The sequence below is a fragment of the Hermetia illucens genome, chromosome 3 (assembly GCF_905115235.1).
Source record: "Hermetia illucens chromosome 3, iHerIll2.2.curated.20191125, whole genome shotgun sequence".
NCBI classification, from domain to species: Eukaryota; Metazoa; Arthropoda; class Insecta; order Diptera; family Stratiomyidae; genus Hermetia; species Hermetia illucens.
The window spans coordinates 116431173-116457959 of NC_051851.1; the positions used below are offsets into that span (position 1 = coordinate 116431173).

Consider the following 26787-nt stretch of genomic DNA (forward strand, 5'->3'; position numbering starts at 1 on the left):
ATTGACTGGTTACTAATATTTTGTTTTGCCCCCATTGGACCTTATGACTTCGGAAATTCGATTTGGCGTTGAGGCTATTAAATTTTTAGTGTTTTCTACGATTTGATCCCAGCATTCCCAAAACTCAAGTACGGAGCCAAATTGGCGTTCATTCGCATAGACTTTCCTTGCAAGTATCCCCCATATATTCTCTATGGGGTTAAGATTATGACTTCGAGGTGACCACTGCAAAATTTTTATTTGTTTGTCATTTAAAAATGATTTCATGTAAGCGTGTACTGCGTCGTTGTCATGTTGGAAATTCCAGTCAGTCAGTCAGAGTTATTATTCTCATCTAAATGCGGCATCCAAATGGCTTACAGAAGCTCAGTAGAAATTACTGAGTTCATTTTGGTTGGTAAGATTCCCCGTCGAAGGTCACCGGGAAAAGAAAGTGCCCCCAAAACCATAACACTGCGGCCTCCAAAGTTGCGACTCATTCGAGGAGTTTCATTTTTTTTAGATCGTGCCAAAATGCGCTACATTCAGCTGGGCCGTAAAGGTTGAAGTTCTTCTGATCCGAAAAAATTACTGCCATTATCCTTCCCATTTTATCCACGATCTAGCAAATTTGAGACTTTAGCTTTAGAGCTTTAGCAAGCTTTTTATATTTAATGCTGTTATCAGTATGGAAAAACTGTTGCACTCGTCTCTTTTTAATAGGAAGAAGTAATTCCGACACGATCTGGAACGAAGCAAAGTTTTTTAAAAAAAGTGAAGCGACGGCGGCTTTACGGTTTCTTACCAGGACAGAGGCAAATCGTCAGACGCTGCCTCACCTCTGCCCTGGGAGCAGCGTGACCGTAGCGGCTCGCAGATGTTGAATGCTCCTTTATATAATTCGTAAAACACGACATGCCTACGAATTATATTGAGCGCAAATCCGCCTTGCTGACCAAAGCTGGCCATGGCTGAAATATTCGTTTTGAGAATGAAGAGGGGTCCTAAGTCCGCATCAACTTAATGCAGGACCGGACCAATTGAGGAGCAACTTACTCCTTCTTTTCTGGTCCACGGACCCCTCGCAGGGCTTGCACCCATTCATTCTCAAAACGAATATTTCAGCCATGGCCAGCTTTGGTCAGCAAGGCGGATTTGCGCTCAATATAATCCGTAGGCATGTCGTGTTTTACGAATTATATAAAGGAGCATTCAACATCTGCGAGCCGCTACGGTCACGCTGCTCCCAGGGCAGAGGTGAGGCAGCGTCTGACGATTTGCCTCTGTCCTGGTAAGAAACCGTAAAGCCGCCGTCGCTTCACTTTTTTTAAAAAAGTTTGGGTGCAAGCCCTGCGAGGGGTCCGTGGACCAGAAAAGAAGGAGTAAGTTGCTCCTCAATTGGTCCGGTCCTGCATTAAGTTGATGCGGACTTAGGACCCCTCTTCATTCTCAAAACGAAGCAAAGTTTATTTCTAGTTGCTTCCTCCTTAATCAGGGCGATTTATCTTTTTCAGATTTTTTTATTTCCACACGGATGCTGTTTTGTACAGTATTTTCCCTTTAATCTAAAGAAATTTTGCAAAACTCCGTCGAATCTACCAATTTCTCTCAACATCGTTCTCATTATGCAGCCCGAATCTTCCATTCTGGCAAGTTGGCCTTTTCCTTTTTCGGTTAACACTTTTCCACGAGGTATCGCTATAATCGAAGCTAAAAAAGCTAAAGTTGAGCAATGTTTTACGTAGAACACTACAAAATTTCACGTCACACCTTTTAATTACAAAAAAGCTTATCAAAAATAATTTTATAGACTTTTAGCTACCTGCGTTTATAGAAATTGTGCACTTGCAAATGATTGCTTTCGACCAGAAACAAAATATCATTTTTCAGCTGATCTAAATGTCGCTATCATAACGAATTCTCACGAAGCCAAGGAACTTACATTCCCTTCAATTGTTTCACACAATCTTGGCATTCTATGCATTTTCTAAGAAGAAGAGAAACAAGTCGGGAAACCGCAAGCTGGACGCTTCAGGTACGAAAGGTTTTGTGTATTTCTTAATACGTAGCACGTAATATATCCATATATTATGTGAGGGTATCCACTTTCGGGTGATATTGACATTCATAGTCTTCAATTTTCAAAGAAGCAACAAATTTGAGGTATTATAACTTTGTTAGTAATAGTGCGATTTCCACCAAACATGGTAAGATTATGCTCTATATTATAGCCTATATCATTGCAAAATTTCATGGTACTACGATGAACTTAAGGGGGTTTCTAACCAATTACAAAAAATTGTAGTAATATACTGTTATTAACTTTATTTAAACAGATATCGGCATGGAAGGTATTTCAAAGCCCAGGCACCATATAGTGGCAGCCTCCTGATTTTTTTCAAATTTTTCGGTTTGGTAGTTTCTGAGAATGGCCCCCTTAAAGAAGTGACCACTTTCAACCCCCCGCGCTTCCTACCCTTCCAACAAATGTCAAAACTAAGATCGGCTTTGAAAAGTACTAATCGTGACCTTTAATTTGATACCCCACATGACTATATTTGATGAAAAAAAATTTTACACCCCCCCCTTTGCATGTATGGGGACCCCCCCCTTAAATTCGACATAAAAGGATGTAATTCACTGTATGCGTGAGCGTTCACAGTTCCCACCTTTCTACCAAATTTAGTGTCAATCGCGGTTATCCGTCTCCGAGAAAAATGCGTGACGGACAGACAGACAGAGAGACTGACAGACAGACAGACGGACAGACAGACAGACAGACAGACAGTAAACCGATTTTGTGTAAACACAAAACCTTAAAAATGTGACTGCGTATATAGAAATTGCGCTCACTGTACTGTTTATTTCATGGAACGAGATATGAACGAGCTGTCCGGGAATTGAAAGAAATGAATAAATTGAAAGAAATGATCTGAAAATATTTGAAACGGCGCAGTTGAATAATTGTACCGAGCTTTGAATTTAGATGCAAATTTGGAGTTTGCAGAAACTGTTTTGAAGTTGTACGTATTACAATTAGTGTGTACTGTGGGAAATCAAAAAATTTTAACGTTCAAATTCACATATAAATGCCTGTGTATATTTATTACCAACATCTACCATTTACTAAACTTGTAGGAATGTTAGGGAAACAATAACAACAAGTCGGGAAACCGGAAGCTGGACGCTTCAGGTACGAAAGGTTTTGTGTATTTCTTAGTACGTAGCACGTAATATATTCATATATTATGTGAGAGTATCCACTTTCGGGTGTTATTGACATTCATAGTCTTCAATTTTCGAAGAAGCAGCAAATTTGAGGTACTATAACTTTGTTAGTAATAGTGCGATTTCCACCAAACTTGGTAAGATCATGCTCTATATTATAGCCTATACGACTGTAGAATTTCATGATACTAGGATGAACTTAAGGGAGGTTTCTAACCAATTACAAAAAATTGTAGTAATATACTATTATTAACTTTATTTAAACAGATATCGGCATGGAAGGTATTTCGGAGCCGAGGCACCATATAGTGGCAGCCTTCTGATTTTTTTCAGATTTTTCGGTTTGGTAGTTTCTGAGAATGGCCCCCTTAAAGAAGTGATCACTTTCAACCCCCCGCGCTCCCCACTCTTCCAACGAATGTCAAAACTAAGATCGGCTTTGAAAAGTATTAATCGAGACCTTTAATTTGATACCCCACATGACTATATTTAATGAAAAAAAATTTGACACCCCCCTTTTGCAAGTATGGGGACCCCCCCTTAAATTCGACGTAAAAGGATGTAGTTCACTGTATGCGTGAGCGTTCACAGTTCCCACCTTTCTACCAAATTTGGTGTTAATCGCTATAACCGTCTCCGAGAAAAATGCGTGTGACGGACAGACAGACAGACAGACAGACAGACAGACAGACGGACAGACAGACAGACAGACAGACAGACAGTAAACCGATTTTAATAAGGTTTTGTGTTTACACAAAACCTTAAAAATGGTTCCGAGCATGTAATGTTAGTTACACAATATGTAGCATATTAATTCCAAACCAAAATAAAGGAGAATTTGGTTGATTATATTTACTATTCTCTTCAGTAAACAAAACAAAGTGCTGAGATCAGAGAATAAATGAATAAAGGGAGGTTGGAGTTATGCCCAACATGCATGGCGGCATCAGGATGTAAGTGAATTAGCCTAAGCCATACAAACCCATGTCTGAACTCTAATCATTGCTGATAAAACGGAGGACCTCGCAAGACTCCGTTAAAAGAGGCGCATAGGAATTGGGACTATGGAAGAGGCTCGATGATGTGATGCCATAAGTGGCAACATAGATGGTGAAAGCGGTAAAAATTTCTATAAACTCAATATGGTGTTATCATTCGAACCCCTGAGAGTTTCCAGGGCACTATTAATAAAGTCGAACGATTTGATAAACGGCCACTTTACCATTATATCAACTTCTATAACATTCTATAGTGGGAATAAGAAGACCAAAATCTCTTATAAGACGCTGCCATTTTTACCCGCACATGAACATCGATCATTGAATGTTGTCACGAGTATTTAGATATTGCTGAAACAATACGAGGAACGCCGGCCGAGAAGAAAGTGGTGATGATTTCGTGAGAAATGAAAAGTTATGACGCCTGTTAACCGCCTACCGACAGTTACGAGTGTGGAATCAAACTTAAAATGTGATGTACAAAGTGGCCTATACAATCGTTGAAGGAACCAAGGTCGGCAAGCAGTTCATCAACCGAAATACTTGGCTGGGCGAAAAAGGAGACTAACCAGGTCATAGTCCAGTATTAAAATCCAATAAGGCTCTGGCTTTTGTGATTTTTTGGAATGTTTTTCCATTTCTTCAATGATATCTTTTTCAGCTACACTCCTTCTATACTGTTCTGCGTTATGTATTCCTAGAGCGGCCCACTCGACTAACAGACTGGTAGATTCAACTGATTAGCATAGCCAGCGTTAGATTCGTTATTCTTTAATGTATTTAACCCAACGTAACTCTTCGGCCAGAGAAACCGAACGACGTATATACGATAAAGGTTTGAAATTTCCAATTATCAGTGGCGAGCCTTTCCCATGTCAAAAAAGACAAATGTTATTTTTTTTTAAACGCCGAGTTTTTTATCTCAGACAAAAACTCACTGAAGAAAAGAACAACTGGTCCTCGAAATACCGGCATTTATATAAAAATAAAATTTGACTTTTTTTTCACTATAGTATAAGTCGAAGAAAGGACACACACAATCGAAAAAACTTCCCATGGGCTGCTCCAATAGCGATGAAATAGCGAGAAGGTAGGCGAGGCAGCAATCCTGTCGATCGAGAACCCCCAGTAGGCGAATACTCCAAGGCATTGGGTCATCAAACCTGAGTCTGCACGAGGGCTCATCAAAAGTGGCTTCGGCCATAAAGCCTCAGCCAAGGTTATCTGCTACCATTGGAACCGGGATGGCCCTCATACTTCGTATGTCTCAGGCGAATTCTTGGGGCATATGTTTTAAGGCCGATTATTTGCAGCTGGCCCCCTAGTGAGAGGTTCATAGGGTTGTGGTTACGTGCATATCGCGGTCCTTCAGATCTCAAGCGTGGAGTTTCGCAGTACAACTCAGGTGCCGTACTCCTTAGTTCGGTAGAGGCGTTAGGTCTTGCATTCGCCAGCATCAATACTGAGCCTGCACTTATTATAAACTGATATCGTTGGACTTATCACTGCGCAGCTCTGTTTGTTGTTACAAAGTCAATCCGTGTCTTAAGAAGGCCGTAGGCTTAGAGCGGCACCGAATACTCACGTAAAACCACCAAAACCTAAGTGCTTGCATGAAGCATCAAACAGAAAACGAGTGACATCGAGTTCGTAAGAAAATAAGCGGAAATCCTCTGCTCCGTCGTGTTTAAGGAATGATATTATGATCCACTCCTTCATATCCTTCCAAGGCAGGGCAAACACGAACGTTCACAAAGAGCGTTATTATCAATGAAAAAACACAGCAACAGCAGCCCCCCACCGCCTTTGGACATCAATGCAATACGTGACATTTCGTACAATTTAATAATAGCTAATTATAGCAGTGAGTACAAGGGCATCCAGAACGGTGGCCATCCTACTATTGTTTTTGGAAAAGCAGGAAAGATACGAAGACCCCTCTGTTTCAACTACTTAAAATGGATTCATTTTTCAGAACTTTCACGATAATACCCTTCTTTCACTAAGAAAGCCCAATGTTGATGTCCTTCCCTCGGCTGTTGACCGGAGCAATGATAAATTTCCGTTTGTCACACAGTACCCGAACTTCGTCAATCAAAGGTACACCCGGTCAAACTGGTCCTCAAGCCCAGTAATTATTAAAGCTATCTACTCCTTGAGTTCCACAATTTACCTCGCATATTTCCGTCGTCAGCCAAACCTGATAGTACCTATTCGGGACGTGGCGTAATTATGGGCAAAAACAAACAAGTGGTTTGATTGCGGCCCATTTTCAATATTTACTAGCGTACCCAAATATAATATAATATAATTAGCACACCTATCAAGCAAACTGAATACTCACCACACCCTCAGAATTAGACTGCGAAATCTGAAAAAAAAATAATACAATTACTTTAATTTACTACTTAATTTTCAAATTAAAAATAATTTTGAATTAAAATTAAAAATTAAAGCGGTTTCTTTTTATTTTTGACCCCACCGCAAAGAAATACATCTACAGATCTGGAAAGTCAAAGAGAATGTTTAAGCACAGGCGGACACCCTCATAACCAAACTCCCACATACCTTGCCGCAGGCATCGCACTACTAGTATCCGACAAACTGCTTGCAACATAACTTTTCTTCCCGTTAATGCTCTCAACTATCTAGATGTTATCGTCGCCTCCTCCATTTCCGACTTCACTGCTTCGTTTCCATCTTTGTTCCTAATCAACATCTTAACGCAAATGGCATCTTCATCCTTCTGCGTAGACCAGGCCCTTTCCAACTACCAAATCAAAGTCCTCTACCTTCCCGCATCAGTGACCAAGATGTCACCATCCTAAAAAGTCAACTCCCAAATCATGCTATTCGTCCACCAAAGCTAACGCAACCAGATTTTAGCAGAGCCAAATGGCGATTCATAAGCCAATCTCTCAAATCTAGACATTCCAATCGAAACTTCGACATAGCAATCAATTACACGGCTCGTCAAAACACAGAAGTCATTCATGGAATATATCTATAATGAACTCATGTCGATATGTACCTTCAACTTCGGTAAACTAAAGTTGCTTTTCAATATCGAGCTTGAGCAAAGACGTATAGTAAGCTCAAATAAATATCCCCATGACTCGGTAAGATCATGCTCTATATTATAGCCTATACGACTGTAGAATTTCATGATACTAGGATGAACTTAAGGGAGGTTTCTAACCAATTACAAAAAATTGTAGTAATATACTATTATTAACTTTATTTAAACAGATATCGGCATGGAAGGTATTTCGGAGCCGAGGCACCATATAGTGGCAGCCTTCTGATTTTTTTCAGATTTTTCGGTTTGGTAGTTTCTGAGAATGGCCCCCTTAAAGAAGTGATCACTTTCAACCCCCCGCGCTCCCCACTCTTCCAACGAATGTCAAAACTAAGATCGGCTTTGAAAAGTATTAATCGAGACCTTTAATTTGATACCCCACATGACTATATTTAATGAAAAAAAATTTGACACCCCCCTTTTGCAAGTATGGGGACCCCCCCTTAAATTCGACGTAAAAGGATGTAGTTCACTGTATGCGTGAGCGTTCACAGTTCCCACCTTTCTACCAAATTTGGTGTTAATCGCTATAACCGTCTCCGAGAAAAATGCGTGTGACGGACAGACAGACAGACAGACAGACAGACAGACAGACAGACGGACAGACAGACAGACAGACAGACAGACAGACAGTAAACCGATTTTAATAAGGTTTTGTGTTTACACAAAACCTTAAAAATGGTTCCGAGCATGTAATGTTAGTTACACAATATGTAGCATATTAATTCCAAACCAAAATAAAGGAGAATTTGGTTGATTATATTTACTATTCTCTTCAGTAAACAAAACAAAGTGCTGAGATCAGAGAATAAATGAATAAAGGGAGGTTGGAGTTATGCCCAACATGCATGGCGGCATCAGGATGTAAGTGAATTAGCCTAAGCCATACAAACCCATGTCTGAACTCTAATCATTGCTGATAAAACGGAGGACCTCGCAAGACTCCGTTAAAAGAGGCGCATAGGAATTGGGACTATGGAAGAGGCTCGATGATGTGATGCCATAAGTGGCAACATAGATGGTGAAAGCGGTAAAAATTTCTATAAACTCAATATGGTGTTATCATTCGAACCCCTGAGAGTTTCCAGGGCACTATTAATAAAGTCGAACGATTTGATAAACGGCCACTTTACCATTATATCAACTTCTATAACATTCTATAGTGGGAATAAGAAGACCAAAATCTCTTATAAGACGCTGCCATTTTTACCCGCACATGAACATCGATCATTGAATGTTGTCACGAGTATTTAGATATTGCTGAAACAATACGAGGAACGCCGGCCGAGAAGAAAGTGGTGATGATTTCGTGAGAAATGAAAAGTTATGACGCCTGTTAACCGCCTACCGACAGTTACGAGTGTGGAATCAAACTTAAAATGTGATGTACAAAGTGGCCTATACAATCGTTGAAGGAACCAAGGTCGGCAAGCAGTTCATCAACCGAAATACTTGGCTGGGCGAAAAAGGAGACTAACCAGGTCATAGTCCAGTATTAAAATCCAATAAGGCTCTGGCTTTTGTGATTTTTTGGAATGTTTTTCCATTTCTTCAATGATATCTTTTTCAGCTACACTCCTTCTATACTGTTCTGCGTTATGTATTCCTAGAGCGGCCCACTCGACTAACAGACTGGTAGATTCAACTGATTAGCATAGCCAGCGTTAGATTCGTTATTCTTTAATGTATTTAACCCAACGTAACTCTTCGGCCAGAGAAACCGAACGACGTATATACGATAAAGGTTTGAAATTTCCAATTATCAGTGGCGAGCCTTTCCCATGTCAAAAAAGACAAATGTTATTTTTTTTTAAACGCCGAGTTTTTTATCTCAGACAAAAACTCACTGAAGAAAAGAACAACTGGTCCTCGAAATACCGGCATTTATATAAAAATAAAATTTGACTTTTTTTTCACTATAGTATAAGTCGAAGAAAGGACACACACAATCGAAAAAACTTCCCATGGGCTGCTCCAATAGCGATGAAATAGCGAGAAGGTAGGCGAGGCAGCAATCCTGTCGATCGAGAACCCCCAGTAGGCGAATACTCCAAGGCATTGGGTCATCAAACCTGAGTCTGCACGAGGGCTCATCAAAAGTGGCTTCGGCCATAAAGCCTCAGCCAAGGTTATCTGCTACCATTGGAACCGGGATGGCCCTCATACTTCGTATGTCTCAGGCGAATTCTTGGGGCATATGTTTTAAGGCCGATTATTTGCAGCTGGCCCCCTAGTGAGAGGTTCATAGGGTTGTGGTTACGTGCATATCGCGGTCCTTCAGATCTCAAGCGTGGAGTTTCGCAGTACAACTCAGGTGCCGTACTCCTTAGTTCGGTAGAGGCGTTAGGTCTTGCATTCGCCAGCATCAATACTGAGCCTGCACTTATTATAAACTGATATCGTTGGACTTATCACTGCGCAGCTCTGTTTGTTGTTACAAAGTCAATCCGTGTCTTAAGAAGGCCGTAGGCTTAGAGCGGCACCGAATACTCACGTAAAACCACCAAAACCCAAGTGCTTGCATGAAGCATCAAACAGAAAACGAGTGACATCGAGTTCGTAAGAAAATAAGCGGAAATCCTCTGCTCCGTCGTGTTTAAGGAATGATATTATGATCCACTCCTTCATATCCTTCCAAGGCAGGGCAAACACGAACGTTCACAAAGAGCGTTATTATCAATGAAAAAACACAGCAACAGCAGCCCCCCACCGCCTTTGGACATCAATGCAATACGTGACATTTCGTACAATTTAATAATAGCTAATTATAGCAGTCAGTACAAGGGCATCCAGAACGGTGGCCATCCTACTATTGTTTTTGGAAAAGCAGGAAAGATACGAAGACCCCTCTGTTTAAACTACTTAAAATGGATTCATTTTTCAGAACTTTCACGATAATACCCTTCTTTCACTAAGAAAGCCCAATGTTGATGTCCTTCCCTCGGCTGTTGACCGGAGCAATGATAAATTTCCGTTTGTCACACAGTACCCGAACTTCGTCAATCAAAGGTACACCCGGTCAAACTGGTCCTCAAGCCCAGTAATTATTAAAGCTATCTACTCCTTGAGTTCCACAATTTACCTCGCATATTTCCGTCGTCAGCCAAACCTGATAGTACCTATTCGGGACGTGGCGTAATTATGGGCAAAAACAAACAAGTGGTTTGATTGCGGCCCATTTTCAATATTTACTAGCGTACCCAAATATAATATAATATAATTAGCACACCTATCAAGCAAACTGAATACTCACCACACCCTCAGAATTAGACTGCGAAATCTGAAAAAAAAATAATACAATTACTTTAATTTACTACTTAATTTTCAAATTAAAAATAATTTTGAATTAAAATTAAAAATTAAAGCGGTTTCTTTTTATTTTTGACCCCACCGCAAAGAAATACATCTACAGATCTGGAAAGTCAAAGAGAATGTTTAAGCACAGGCGGACACCCTCATAACCAAACTCCCACATACCTTGCCGCAGGCATCGCACTACTAGTATCCGACAAACTGCTTGCAACACAACTTTTCTTCCCGTTAATGCTCTCAACTATCTAGATGTTATCGTCGCCTCCTCCATTTCCGACTTCACTGCTTCGTTTCCATCTTTGTTCCTAATCAACATCTTAACGCAAATGGCATCTTCATCCTTCTGCGTAGACCAGGCCCTTTCCAACTACCAAATCAAAGTCCTCTACCTTCCCGCATCAGTGACCAAGATGTCACCATCCTAAAAAGTCAACTCCCAAATCATGCTATTCGTCCACCAAAGCTAACGCAACCAGATTTTAGCAGAGCCAAATGGCGATTCATAAGCCAATCTCTCAAATCTAGACATTCCAATCGAAACTTCGACATAGCAATCAATTACACGGCTCGTCAAAACACAGAAGTCATTCATGGAATATATCTATAATGAACTCATGTCGATATGTACCTTCAACTTCGGTAAACTAAAGTTGCTTTTCAATATCGAGCTTGAGCAAAGACGTATAGTAAGCTCAAATAAATATCCCCATGACTCGGCAAAGCTGTTAGCGCCTAGTGCCCTACACCCAAACAGCTAGCCTGACTGGAATTTTCCAGCATCCCCGCTTCCCGGGCAAACTCACTGGTTCCCGCAAATCAACTTTGACAAGCCCAAAAAGGTCGCAATATCCATCAAGCAAAACAAGAATAAATAAGTCGGGAAGCAAGCTGGGCGCTTTATGTATGAAAGGTTTTGTTTGCTTCTTCTGTGAGTATATTTGAGTGCAGAACTATCCTATGTGCACGTAGCCCGTAATGTATATGCATTTAGCATGTCTGACTACTCACTTTAATGTGATATTGATATTTAGTTATAGTAAATTTACACGGTAAAGTTAACTTTGAGCTGCTGTAACTTTGTTAGTATGATTTTGATCAAAGCTGGGGAGAATATGCTTCATATTATATTTTATACTACCACCAACTTTTATAACTCTGGGATAACCTTAAGGGGGGTTTTACTCAATTTTCCCAAAAATATATTAATATACTATTATTAACTTAATTTGAACGAATATCTATATGGAGAGTATTTTGAGGCTTGGGCACCATATAGAGACAGCTTCCCGATTTTTTTCAGATTTTTCGGTTGGGTAGTTTCTGAAAATGGGTTCGTTAAAGAAATCATCATTTTCCACCCCTCGCACTCCCCGCCTTTCCAACAAATGTCAAAACTACGTCCGGCTTCGAAAAGTACTAATCGAGACCTTTCATTTTATATCCCACATGACTATATTCGGTGAAAAAAAATGTTACACCCCTCTTTTACATGTATGTGGACCTCCCCTAAATCTCAACGTGGAAGGATATCACTCACTGCATGTCTGGGCGGTCACAATTCCCACCTTCTCACTAAATTTCGTGTCAATCGGTATAGTCGTTTCTAAGAAAAGTGCGTTTGACAGACAGACAGACACAGAGACAGACAGACAGACAGACATTGAACCGATTTTATTAAGGTTGTGTTTTGCAAACAAAACCTTAAAAATTGACCGGGATTGATACAATCTCTTTCCAAATCCCTAAGAAATACTGTGACATGTCTGGTATTTAAATCGCCACTCACATTTACCAGCTGGTTGATGGTATAGATGTCATTTGGATCAAAATGTTGTTGTTCAAACGATAGACTGAAACGAGCTAGCGAGGTACCCACAATAATCCGGGGGTCCTTCCTGATTAGGTTTAAACAGTCCTTTGAACCTTTCAGTTCGCATCGTCCATGAGCAACCTGGACAACCAGGATAGTTCTCTCAGCCGTTCCTCTTCGTTTTTCTATCTCATAGTCATGAACCTGTTTCTGATTCTATAGAAGGGTTCTGGTCCGTGTAGCTGCCCCCTTTCTTGCCGGGTCGTCCACTGCCTCATTACCTTTAAACCCAACATGACCTGCCACCCAGATTTTCCAGACCTTATTGTGCGAGCCAAGCGTATTGAATCTCTCAAGGCGTTACCATAGCAGTTTGGAGTTCACCTGGTTGGACTGAACCTAAGTGCTGCCTTTCGAAGTTGAAGGAAGATCTGTCTATGAAGTATATTTCCGCTTAGAATATACTAGCGTGCTTACCCATTCGTTAAAAGTAGGTTTTCCTTCGGCCAATTGTCCCAACCACACTCCCAGTCTGCCCTGTTATTCCAACGTATTTTGAACTTGTTATCGAAATTAAACCTCATTGTCAAGTTATCAGTGACTTGGGGTGAAGATGAAGCTAATCCCAGAGTGACCTCGAGGAATACCGTTGGGCATGTCCTCATTGCCCCACTAATATTCAAATCAGTCTTTGAAGTTTAAATAACTCCCTGCCTGTTGTATTGAATTCAGTTCTGTATGCCCAGATTACTGCCCCACAGGTAATCATTGGCCTTACTACTACAGTGTATATACATCCAAAGTAGTATCTTCGGGCGGTAACGACATTTTTCCCCTAGCATACTTAAACTTCGATAAAAGGCAGACAAAAATCAAGTCGTTTGAAGCTCTACTTGACTAAGGATATTCAGCCTTAAAATTACCAAAATTTAATTTACTATAAAAAATCCACTAAATTAATTGCTAGACAAATTTTTGTCGAGTTACTATATCGAGGAATTTTGTTCATCTTAATTGCTTAACTCTATCTCTGCAGTGTTATAATTATGATTACTATCCTCTCGAATGAAATTTAAGCAATATTAATGTAGACTTGCTAGTTACACTTAACCATGAATCCTGAGAACCTCAGATCATTTCCAGTAAGTGCAAGATAGTAATAATCGTTAAGACCCTGGAAAGCAGGAAACATGTGCTACTAATCGTGATAAAAATAAATTCTCGTAAAATGCTCCAAAAAAAAAACACAACAAAACCTTAATCGATAGAGAGCAGGTCGGTTTTCGCTCTAGGACCTCCTGCACTGACTACATCAATAACCTGCGGATCATTTAAATATGCTGTTCGCCTGCTCTTCATAGATTTCGAGAAGGCTCTCGACGAAAACAGGGAGACTCTGTACTGAAGAATAATTCGGAAGAAATTGATTGTTAGTAGCAGTTCGAAATGTTGGTTTAATATTTAGATATCTCAGAAAAATCAAGGAGTAGATACAAATCCCACTAAAAATCACGAATTAAGGGCACTGTTCATACTCAGAGCGCAATTAGTAGTCTTTTTAAAATTGCAATTTCTCAGAAATGAAATAGCATATTGATTTGCATATTTTTTTAATGTATCCTATTTTTGACGTTGTTATACAAAGGGTTGTATTTGATGTGCCCTTGCACTTTTAGATTCGATCCAACTTTTCTTGTTTTTTTTTTTCAAACCATGAACCCGAAGAACAAAGCAGTTCTATTTAGAACACATGTCATTGTAGTCCGAATTAGAACTAACGGAATCGGTTAAAAAGTACCCGCGCGATCGAGCCTTTTTTTTTATTTTGCCATTTCAATTTTAACTCGCATGTTGGTCGGTCAATAGGGTCGCGCGAATCCCCCAGTTCGTTTATTTTTCAGGATCCGATGCGGACCCAAGCATCGGAAAAGACATGTGAATTTTTGTAAAATAACACGCCAGGGATCAAGTGTTCGTAGGACCCCCACATTCCCGGGTCTGGCTAGCACAGAGGCGTGCAAGCACATGTCGACGGAACACTTCAATGTCGCTTCAATATTTCCGGCCAGACCTTCACGGTATATTTGGCCATCTTTTAAGGTTTTTGGGATAGCCCTCCCCCCTTGGTCGATTCCGGCCACTTAGGATGATCTTTGGACCACCACCAATCCTATTTATGTCATTACAAAGTTCCAAAAAATATGTTCTCGAAATAAACGCGATCAAAGTTTCGGAAGACGTTAGTGACCATTCGGAATGTAAAAACTTGTTAAGTCTAAATGCAATTTCTTAAAGACAAATCTAGAGAATAAAACAAAAAAAAACTGAAACCAGTAAAATCGAACAATAAATGGCGGAGCAATCGCATAAAAAATCGGGAAAAAAAGTTTCAAAAACCAATTATTTCGTGCTTCGATTTGAAATTTTGAGGGATGGTTATAGAGACTATATTCTACCAAACGAATCAATAAAAAATTTTTGGAAAAAAATGACTGAAAAGTCTTCTTAACATATATTTCCTGAGATCTGAGAAAATGGGGATTGTTTAGTAAGTCAAACAAGTGTAACAACCAGTCCTAGTGTGTTAGAATGAATATACCCAAGTCAGAAGCAGAAACAGAAAATTAGTTCATATGACAACATGACATAATCCCTAGAAATTTGAGTTATACTATACTAGTTATATATATAAAAATAGAATTTTAATCTTTTTATGAAAATACATGTATAATCGCATTCCTACATGTTTGCATGTGATCCGTTCTAAGATTTAATGGAAAATTGCTATGGTCAATACTTCTCTTTTGACCGTGGACTTACTGACGTTAACGTGGTCACAGCAATATAAAACTAACTTTAAATGGATTATCTGGCCATGAACATTTACATTCTACCAACTCCATTGAAAAAAAACATTACTGAGATAATTAAGTGTTAGCTTATCTAGGGCTTAAAAGGCAAAATGTAAGGTCATTCCGAATACCGCGTATGTATGCTAACATATTAAACCCTTTTGGACCAGAAGCGATCCGTAATTCAATTACGAAATACAACCTAATAAAAAAGATCAGATGTAATAAAACGAAGGGCACCATCCAGTGGCCCAAGCGTAGTTCCAATGAATAATCGTTTCACAATTCAGCGCATCTACTCAATCAACAATCGCCACTCACGTTTTAAGTAATTGCGTGGGCTGACCAGCAGAGAACAAATGAAATATGTGTACTAACAAAATCAGCATAAATTTAAATACTAAACCGTCTCGATTGAGTTAATTGCATGGTACCAGCGAATAAAGTTCACCTTAAACTTTAATAACAACCTATCTGAGGCGGGCATCAACATAAATATACATATGTATGTATACAACGTATCTGTCATGCGAAAGAATGCGGTGAAGGAGTATTTAGCCATTTATTTCCCATATGCATATACCAGTAACAAGTATATGAGCAAATGATGCTTGCCGATAACAAGTACCAAATTCAAGGTCGTCTGCATATCAACCGAATTATAGTCAAACCTCCGCTTCTACATGACGCGTGAAGTGAATTCCGTATTGGATAATCGCGACCACTTGACAGGAATACCTATCAAGCCATGTTCTGGGTAAAGATGCGGGACTATAAAACGAAAGTTGCGATTAATCACTTTTGGATGGTAGACAAGGAGATTGTTTGTCAACAAGCAAATATTTTCAATAAACAAAGTTTCTATGACGTCAAAACTGCAAAACGAAATCCCCAACATTGAGTTCTATTGTCGCCAACAGCCCCCGCTGAAACTACTGTGTTAGACTAACTCAAAAGATGCAGTTTGCGATTAGCCTTAATACATTGTAGGACAGACAGGTGATCATCACCGATCACAGCTTATGAGTACCACAATTAAATTATACCCTATTAACTATGTAAGCACTCACCTAGGCAGAAAGAAATGCATATGACACTTTTCTTAAAATTATTTTAAAAGTCAAGCCAGATACGGAGGGACAAACAAGAGTCCGGTAAATTGACATTTTCGTTTTTAATTACAACAATTTTATAAATTAAAGGTTTTTTGTCATAGTTTAGCAATATTGTATGTAAAATTTCAGAGAGATCAATGAAAATCGAGACCAGAAAACGAAGATTTCGTCATGTTATGCCTGCACAAATTCCGCCTCCAAAACAAAAGTTATTTGATGCGTTAATCTCTACCGTTTTCACCACTGGAAGTGATTTGGAAAATTCTAGACAGGAAATTTTCCTTTGGAGGATGAACCACATGAAGGCCATCGAAAACCTTCGACTAATGATAGGAACGCGGCCTTAGTGAAAGATACAATAAACCAAGATCAAAGATTGACCCAAGAAATGCCTGCTAAGGAACTAGGCCTGAATGCCGAGGCTGCGTCACGCTTTTTTGATTATCATCCGGGATATGGTGCGATGGTTGAGAGGGTAGAGCATCAACCTCCCAATCTCGCTACTCTGGGTTCGAATTCCAGTCATCATGGGTGTAGCATTAAGTGTAATGACAGTGAAACTAAAGCACAACCTCACTGTATGGATGCACTATACAACAAGGAGTGAACAGAAAGCAGTAATCTGGGGTCCACGAGGAAATCTTATCGATGGGTTCCGGACATTTTAAATGGCGCGCAAAATGAGGTACGCGTTCAGTTCGCTAAATATTTTCTTGTGCAATCTAAAAACGGCTAAGGTAGCATCTCCGACAAAATCGTTACAGGTGATGAAATACAATCCGGAAACCAAACAGCAGTCGATGGTATGGACATCAAAACGGTGCACCAAAGCGCTAATTGGGCTCCTCGGAGCGGCCACTGAATACCATGATATGGAATCCAAAAGGAGTCGATCAACTCGTTAAGGAAAGATATTATAACAAAAATAAGTACCAAATGTCATGATGTGAATTTATTTCAATATACTAAAACTATAGCTGTTAATTCTCTGAGAAATTCTCAGACGGCAACAGCTAAGTGGCATACAGAAACGTACTTATCAACAGTTTTCAAAAAATCGCTCGCAGCCTAAAAGATCTTTGGACGGTACTTTCTACGCCATGACAATACGCGAGGTCATGCTACTGAAAACAAGTCGGGAAACCGGAAGCTCGTCGCTTCAGGTATGAAAGGTTCTGTTTGCTTCTGTTGTGAGTTTATTTGAGTGCAAAGCTATCCCATTTGTACGTAGCCCGTTATGTACATGCACTTAATGTCAGACTACTCTCTTTAGTGTGATATTGAATTTAATTACAGAAAATTTACATGGTAAAGTCAACTTTGAGCTACTGCAACTTTGTTAGTAATGGTATGATTTTGATCAAACTTAAAGATAGCATGCTTCATATTATATTGTATACTACTAGACTTATTATTACTATATATTAATTTTGGTATAAACTTAAGGGGGTTTCACTCAATTTCCCCAAAAAATATGGTAATATGCTATTATTAACTTAATTTGAACAGGTATCAACATGGGGAGTATTTCGAGGCCTGGACACCATATAGAAGCAGCTTCATGATTTTTTTTCAGATGTTTTGGTTGTGTAGTTTCTGAGAATAGGTCCGTTAAAAAATCATCACTTTCCACCCCTCCCACTCCTCACCTATCTAACAAATGTCAAAACTAAGATCGGCTTCGAAAAGTACTAATCGAGACCTTTCATTTGATACCCAACACAACCGTATTTGGTGAAAAAAAATGTACACCCCCTTTTTGCATGTATGGGGACCCCCCTTAATCTCAACGTATAAGGATATCATTCACTGCATGTCGGGGCGTTCACAGCTCCCACCTTCTCCCCAAATTCCGTGGTATAGCCGTTTCTGCAAAAGTTACGTGTGACAGACAGACAGACCGACGGACAAACGGACATTGAAACGATTTAAAATCATTATTGATTGCGGTCTTTGGTTCTCATGAGAAGATTACAAATACAGTAAAAATCGAAACTCAAAAGTTTCAAAAAGACGATTTCGGGGAATACTTTTTGAAAAGTGGATTTGCAGACTGAAGAACGCATTGAAATCAACGGAAATTACAGAAAAACACAAAGAGATAGGGATTAATGAAGAAGAAAAAATACTGATTGTTAACTTTTTTAATTGACAGAGCTTTTGTTAGTCCCTTCGTACAAGGTAAAGCAAGTGAAATATGTATTACTCGTAAACGCAGCTGATACATAGGTCAACCCTCTTCTAAGGTTTCGAATCATTTTTTCCTTGTCTTTTACTTCGTTAACGTGAAAATATGATTTATTAGCCTACTTTAAGTTTATGAGCCCGATACTGTAACGATTCGCACAGCACAGCGTTGGTTCGATCGATTCCGTTCTCGTGTAGTGGATGTCGAAGATTCACCCCGTACTGGCAGGCCAATCGTCGTAGAAACCGATAAAATTGTCGAAATGATCCAAGAAGACCGGCATTCGCTCGATTGGCCAGAAACTGGGTATAGACCATAAAACTGTTTGGAACCATTTGCAAAAGATTGGATTCCAAAAAAAGGTAGATGTTTGGGTGCCACACGAGTTGACGGAAAAAAATCTCTTGGACCGAATCAACGCCTGCGATGCACTGCTGAAACGGAACGAATTCGACCCATTTTTGAAGCGGATGGTGACTGGTGATGAAAAGTGGATCACGTAAAACAACCTCAAGCGAAAAAGATGTGCTCGAAGCGCGGCGCCTCGGCCCAAACCATCGCCAAGCCCAGATTATCAGCCAGGAAGGTTTTGCTGTGTGTTTGGTGGGATTGGAAGGGAATCATCCACTATGAACTGCTCAAGTTTGGCCAAACCTTCAATTTGATTTTCTACTGTGAGCGAATCGACGGTTTGAAGCAGGCGATTGACCAGAAGCGGCCAGAATTGGTCAATAAGAATGGTGTTGTGTTCCATCAGGACAACGCTCGGCCCCACACATCTTTGATGACCCGCTAGAAGCTACGGGAGCTCGGATAGGATGTCCTATTACACCCACCGTATAGTCCGGACCTGGCACCAAGTGATTACCATCTCTTCCGGTCAATGCAAAACGCCCTTGGTGCTACTAAATTGTCCTCAAAAGAGGCTTGCGAGAACTGTCTGTCGGAGTTTTTTGCAAATAAGGAGGGTGGGTGGATGTTTATAAGGGGGGGATAATGAAGTTGCCTTCTAAATGGCAACAAGTTTGCGAACAAAACGGCGCATATTTGACTTAAATCGGATAATTTTAAGTATGTTAAATAAAGCGTCAAATTTCGATCACAAATACGACATTTCTTTTTCCTCAACCCAATATAACAGATGCGACTTCAAAGACAGAAAAAGGAAGCCTAGGAGAATCAACAGGTTTATAGATTCGGGAAGTACAGCAAGCAACCACACCAAGCACGCAGGTTTTGCCCACAAATCAGCAGGATGAAGACATATAAAGCGCTATATTCATTCTGCTGAGATAAAGCGGAAAATCTAATTTCCGATCATACGGCCATATTGGAGTAATAGATTGAGTATTTTGATGAATTACTTAACAACCAAAATGTCTACGAGTTGGAGGTCGCTTCAACTGAAGACGACAAACAGATACAACTAGCATCAGTCATGGAAGGAATCATAGTCATCCGCTTAAGGATCATAAGTAGCCAGGAGTCGGTGGAATTACAGCGAAACTGATTAAATATGGAGCCCACTAAAAACACCAAGCGATTTATCAAACACAAGATCTCCTAATCACATGGTGGGAGCTAAAAGTAAATTTTGAACCTTCCCATTATTCCTTTGCCTTAAATGTCAAAATAGGTATGGAGACCCGGCACATGTATTTCTCACTAGCAAGAGGGAACAGGTTAAACTATTCTCGAGAACACGGTTGCGAGGAGAAACAATCATTTGATGATGACGTTAGGCACCATTTGCTGTATTCAGGGGGGAATTTAGAGGATAGAAAGCCTGTGAAAAAGGGAAGGGAACAATCCTCACCATAGGAATGAACCGGTTGGTCTGTAATCTGCCCCACGATATTGTATTATACCTGCTGGTAGCTCCGTGGGGTATTGTAGGTAAGAAGAAGTGGTTTGTGACTTCCAATTCTACAAAAAAATTGACAGCCAGACAATGAGCCGATTTTTATAAGGTTCTGTTTTTATACAAAAAAATTAACAGTGGTAGAGAACCTACAATATGCACCGCCCAGATTATAATCGAGTCTGACAAAAAAATTTCAACCGGATATTATCTCCTCATGCCTGTATACACCACTACAAGGCAAGATTATCATAGCTACGTCTACCAAAAGAGGAGACGTCGGGCACAACTAGCCAGTCCCAACACCTCATTTGCACAAGAAAGTTCGGTAAGGAGACCGTGAAGACTGACGAGCTTAATCCATTTGAACGTGTTAATGGTAAAGTTAATTTCTCTTCTGTTCGGAGAAGCAGTCTGTATCCATTTATTACGGTGCCTTCCGATATCATCCACAAGTGACTGAAATTCACCACAAATTATAAAATTGAGAATCGTGGTAAAGTGGTCCTTAAACCTTTTCAGCAGGTCATCATTTTGGATATGTAGCCTGTTTTTCCATAGGAATTCTGTAAAGAGCAAGCAAACCCCAAAGGCTTGTTCCTTGCTTGCAACGCAACGATTGCGATGTTCAAGCTAACGAGGTGTTCAGATTCCACACGCCTGATCGAGTTGCACATTTGTTACAGTATTACAGATTACGTATTGCTTGACCATGTTCTCGCCGTCTTATTACAATCCTAGTTTTGTATTCTCGTTCGAAGCTACAATATGAAGAAAAGTGAGATTTTTACCCATATTTGACAGCTATCGGACTATTAGTTTGTGGGATAGAGCATTTTGAGTGAAGCCACTTTTGTTAGTTTGAAGAAAATAGATTAAAAGGAATTTCACGTGTTGCTTTTTGGCAAAAAAGAATACTGAAAAAGAATACAACCGACGAAAAACAGCAACGAGTTGACGATTCTGTGCAGTGTTTGAAGCTCTTCCTTCATAAAAAAACCCGAACTAATGCGTCGATAAGTGACAATGGACGAAACTTGGTTCCATTATTTCACATCAAACCGATCGCCATCTAAGAGGACTGCACGTAGGGAACCGACTTCAAAGCGTGCAAAAACGCAACAATCATTTATACCATTTATACGTAGCCCGTTATGTTTATGCATTTGAACTTTGAGCTACTATAACTTTGTTAGTGATTTTGCTCAAACTTGAGGATAACATGCTTCACATTATATTCTATATTACTAAAACATTCATAACTCTAGGATATACTTAAGGGGGGTTATATTCAACTTCCCCAAAAATATATTTTAGTAATATACTATTATTAACTTAATTTGAGCGGATATCCATATGGAGAGTATTTTGAGGCCTGGACACCATATAAAGGCAGCTTCGTGAACTTTTTCAGATTTTTCGGTTGGATAGTTTCTGAGAATGGGTCTATTGAAGAAATCATCGCTTTCGTCCCCCCCCTCCGCCTTTTCAATGAATGTCAAAACAGACAGACGGACAGACATTGGACCGATTTAAATAAGGTTTTATTTTGCAAACAAAATCTTATTAAAAATGGTATCGAAAAATTATATGACCGCTATAATCATTGTATCGCCCTCGAAAGCAACTATTTTGAATAAAATAATTTTATCAAAAAAAAATGTTTTCTATCTTACCCTCAGCCCAACCGTTATGCTGAAAGTGACTAATTAAAGATTCTATGTGAATACTAAACATACGAAACAGACTCCAGAAATAAATTAGCATGGCTTACTCCTAATACAATCCTTGTGCTGCTTGGCCAAAATTGTAGATTCAACAAATTGAAATTGAATTGAAGAAAAAGTATAATTCCCATCAGGTAAATGTTCCAATATCTCAGAAATTTTAACACTTACTTTTTACTTTGACACAGATTGTAATTAATATAGCCTGGATCGGATTGAGCTTTTTAATATGACAGAAATGAGCAAAACTAGAGATACGTACAATACAAACTTGGAGCTTTATGGCAAACCCAAATTAGATCTTACTGCAGAATCTATTCGCTTTCCCTTAGGAATTTTCAACTGGTCAAAAGTACTTTAATAACTGCGGCTTCATTCCTAGCCAATGATTTATATACTTTTGCTTATACACTTTGTCAACAAAGTCTAGCACCACGGCATTTTGAAAGTTCCCAATAGAAATTGGAAATAAGGTAGCTATTACTAATAGTTGAATAAACATGTTCAAAAAGGATTAGCATAGCCAAAAATTTTTTTGGAATTTGGAAGGAAAAAGCAAATGCAATAACACATCGCGTTGGAGATTAAAGATTTTTAAATGCATATTCTGAATTAAGTTTTCAAAGTAATGTAAGGGGTTTGCCCATTCGTTTATAATGTAAATGCAAAAATATGTACTTTTACATACTGCGTCCAGTCCAGATAACCCTACCAATTTTTAATTGGATTAAAATGAGGGAAGCAGCACTTAGATTGGGAAATTGCCCTATGGAAATATATTTTTATGAGGACGTCAAGATTTTCGTAATCAAGATTTCTATACGCAGTTATAGTTTTGAATTTAGGGAGCTCTGAGTCCATCACCTACTTGTGGTCCAAAGGCTCCTCGCCTCAAAAAATATACAGGTGACCACAGTTTCGTGTAGGGCAGACGCAACTTATCCCTTATATCAATTCACAATCATGTCCTGGATGCTAATTATATTTATATTTCTGGCCGAAGTTGAAGGACGTTTTGTTCCGAAATGAGAAAGCGCTGAGTCCATCATGCACTTGCTCCCACTTTTCTAGTTCCAGGACGTCTGATGAGTTGCTTCTGCCCCGAAAGAAATCGTAGTCATCTGTATATTCCTGTGCGCTATTCCATTCCACTAACCAGTCGAACCAATTTAACGCATTTCCTTGGATTATTATCACTGGATTGCATAGCCCATTAATAACTTGCATATTTGACCCGACACCCATTTCTCATTAAAGTATGCGAACTATAAACGCGAACTCTAAACTTTGAATGTTCTCAAAAGGTACCAGAATATTTGACTGGAAAGTGCTTTGATGCCGAAACTATAATCAAGCATCCTTAATGAATATTCGTCCTACTCTTATACAATTTATATTTACTAGTTAATTGTCATTACTTCGAATTTTGACTGACATATGTGTATAGTTTTCCAAAATGATTTTCATCATAGTATCACCCCATGATATATTTTGACAGCATCACAGTTTCACAATTTGAAAAGGCAGCCTAGAAATCCGAAATCTTAACAATGAATTCAAAAAATTAGGAGGACTTCAAATTTATTGGCAAAGTGTATTGCAAAAACAATACAAAATCGGTTGGGATGACCTATGATGATGAACAGCCATTACTTTTACATTTTACGTGCAATTACAGTAAAAACACATGATGACCGCATTGGGCTAGTTTTTACAGAAACAAAACAAAACAAAATAAAGCAAACAAATGTTATTTTGATAATAAATATGACGTCAATAATACTTCTGTGAATTGCACTTCGCGTAAATAATTCGCTATCACAAATCCGAATAAATTTAAATAAATTAAATATTCTGGTAGTACATAAATAAAGATTTTTTTCTTGTCATATCAAACCACTCGACTTTCGGCAAATATTTTCTTTGAGAATATGAATTAGTCTTGACTCTCCAAATACTTGTGGACTGCAATAATTTTAATGAACAGCTCACTCCTCACTACATTTTACTGCTTGGACCATTCGTTTTAGGTTAGAGCCGACGCACACAGAACACGGTCAGGCATCCTAAGTTCTGTGTTCTTTGTAATATTTACGTTGTAATAATGTCGGCGGTCAGAAAGATCATATTAGAAAGAACGCTAAACTCAGAACGCCTGACCTCTGTATGCGTCGGCTCTAAGTACCCCCTTTGCTGAAATTGAAAAACAGGTAATCGTTTCCTTGCAGACTTAGACTTAAACCAGAACCAAATGGTGTCATCACTCATTATAGTTTATACTCATACCCATTGTGTTCTCTGAAAGGTTGCGTCTGCCCTGTAGACGTGCGCAAAGAAGTAGGTAATGAGATATATCATTTTTTGAAAAAGGTGATATACATATGATAAATATCGCTAACAGCCCAAAGTACTAAATATTAGTTATTACTAGGATAATTTGGCATGCATTTATTTCATTCAAAACATTAAGTATACGACAGCGGCAATGAAGCATCAGTGAAGAAGGAATGAACCTCTCGCATTAGGATATAAGATAATAGATAGTACAATATTTTCAAATGTAAAGAACACGAAATCATTATTTTTGCAAACGAGCATTATTTCATACAGATCATCTTTACTTGGGGTAATTAAAGTTTGCCTATCACATACAAAATTGAAATCACCTTTTCAAATCAAAGCAAGTCGAAAGAACAGATTTGCAACCGATAATCGGCATCAGCACTCGATAATCGAATCAGCCGTTTGTACTATGAAATATTACGTAGCCCAACACTATCCCCACACCAATTAGCAGCTGACATTCATTCCAATCCGTAGCATTACAAATCAATAACTTGAGGACAAGAATTTGCATCCCCATATGCACATGCATCTGAAATCATTTTCTAGTCAAAACTAGTCCGAAACCAACCCAAAAGCCAGCTCGAAGCCAACCAAAAACAAGCCCAAAACCAACCCGATTTTAGCTGTCCTTATCGACAAATGCCGACGTGACTTGTACTACGAAGAGCGCTATATTACAACATCCCTTTTGTAATGACGCTATATTACAACATCCCTTTTGTAATGCGATAATGCTTGGTAATGCAATGATGCGGTGATATTAGGTGATATTATATTACATCATCACTTTTGTAATTCAATGATGCTTGCTAATGCGGTAATGTTAGGTGGTGCGCTAATGCTAGGTGAAGGGGTAATGTTGGATGGATGTTGTTACGTTTGTATCGCGCTCGGGGATGGTAATGTAATATCACACTTTAAGGTAATATCACTTTTTTATAATATTATATACATCACCTACTCATCTCTACTGGCCTGTAACGAAACCATTAGCTATTTTCGACTCTCGTTTGCCTGGAAAAGGGTTTTTAAGTGTTAATGGCATGCTGCCACGATACTTATTTTTTTATATTATATTTATTTCCAATTACCACATAGATAATAAACCGTACAACCAGAAGTTAGCAAGGGTACCACAAATACAGAACAGTTAAAGCGAGAAAGGGTTGTAGTTATTTGCACGAAATTTGAGTTCCCCCATAACCTATTCTCACACTCTCAAAATAAGAATCACACATTTGCTGAACTCGCAGAAACATATCATATTTTGTGTGTTATTTCTATATATCTATATATATATATCTGTCTCTGACTGAATCTGAATAAAACAGCATTTTGGATGATTGACTCTAATGAAATAGGCACTGTCACAACAGAGGTTGGTTGTAATTGACGCATCAACAAACATCTTAAATCTAACATTTATCGCAGTGTTGTGCGTGTGTCGTCATCCTTGGTTTCGAGTGCTGGTATAAAATACAATGAACTGCGCTTCGCGGCAATAGAAACAGAAATGTTGTGTTGAATTAGTGGCGTGTTTCGCGATTATATTCGAAATGAGGGTAATCGCGATGAACATGGGGTTGCACCGATCGTGAAATATTGCAAGAGAGTCATTTTAATGTTCATCTAGCTTATTCCATGTAATTTGGGTAAGTAATTAAGGGGGTATTACAATTTCAAACCAAGTAGTTAATTAAATATTAGCTATCATGTTAATTGGTGTATAAGGCACAGAGTTAAGTAAAACAAATCATTACAAAATAAACACTGAAGAACGACACATGTAGTGTCCGAAACACGTGTTTTCTACCTCAACATGAATAAAATTCTATAGTTTAATCGGAAACCTTTCCTTTTAATAGTTTTCTTTTAAACGGAACTATAGTAAACTAAGGAACTATTTATATAAAACTTAATTTGAAAGCGATTTTTCAAGATAAAATTGTAGTTATTCATAAGATTTTTAGAAACCTCTTCACTTTTTCTTTGGGACCCACTGGAAGAAAATGTCGCTCGGTCCTTTCTTCGTTTTTCAACTCTTCAACTGTTTTTGAAGATGATCTCGCAACTGGAAATGCTCAGGATCTAGCTTTGAATTTCAATATATCGTATATCTAGGCAAGTAAGGGTTATAAAAGTATGTAACTCCAATCTGAAATTCTACTGATAAACCTTGAGACTACAAGGAGGAATATAAACATTTTTCCAGGAACATCCCATAACGTAGACCACAATTCTGATTCAAATCGTATCGTAAGGGTAAAGTAACTGATGGAAGTACTCTAACTG

At 38.9% G+C, this 26787-nt stretch overlaps 1 protein-coding gene across 1 annotated transcript in view; it reads right to left on the reverse strand.

Moving 5' to 3' along the window:
* The window catches only part of LOC119650873 (excitatory amino acid transporter 1), a 186330-nt gene that overhangs the window by 136762 nt on the left and 22781 nt on the right, over positions 1 to 26787 (reverse strand). Inside the window, exons 2-3 of the mRNA XM_038054037.1 lie at positions 10538 to 10564; positions 6550 to 6576 (exon numbers count right to left, since the gene is read on the reverse strand). The gene's annotated coding sequence lies outside the window, so the exon portion shown is untranslated. The remainder of the gene's footprint in view (positions 1 to 6549; positions 6577 to 10537; positions 10565 to 26787) is intronic.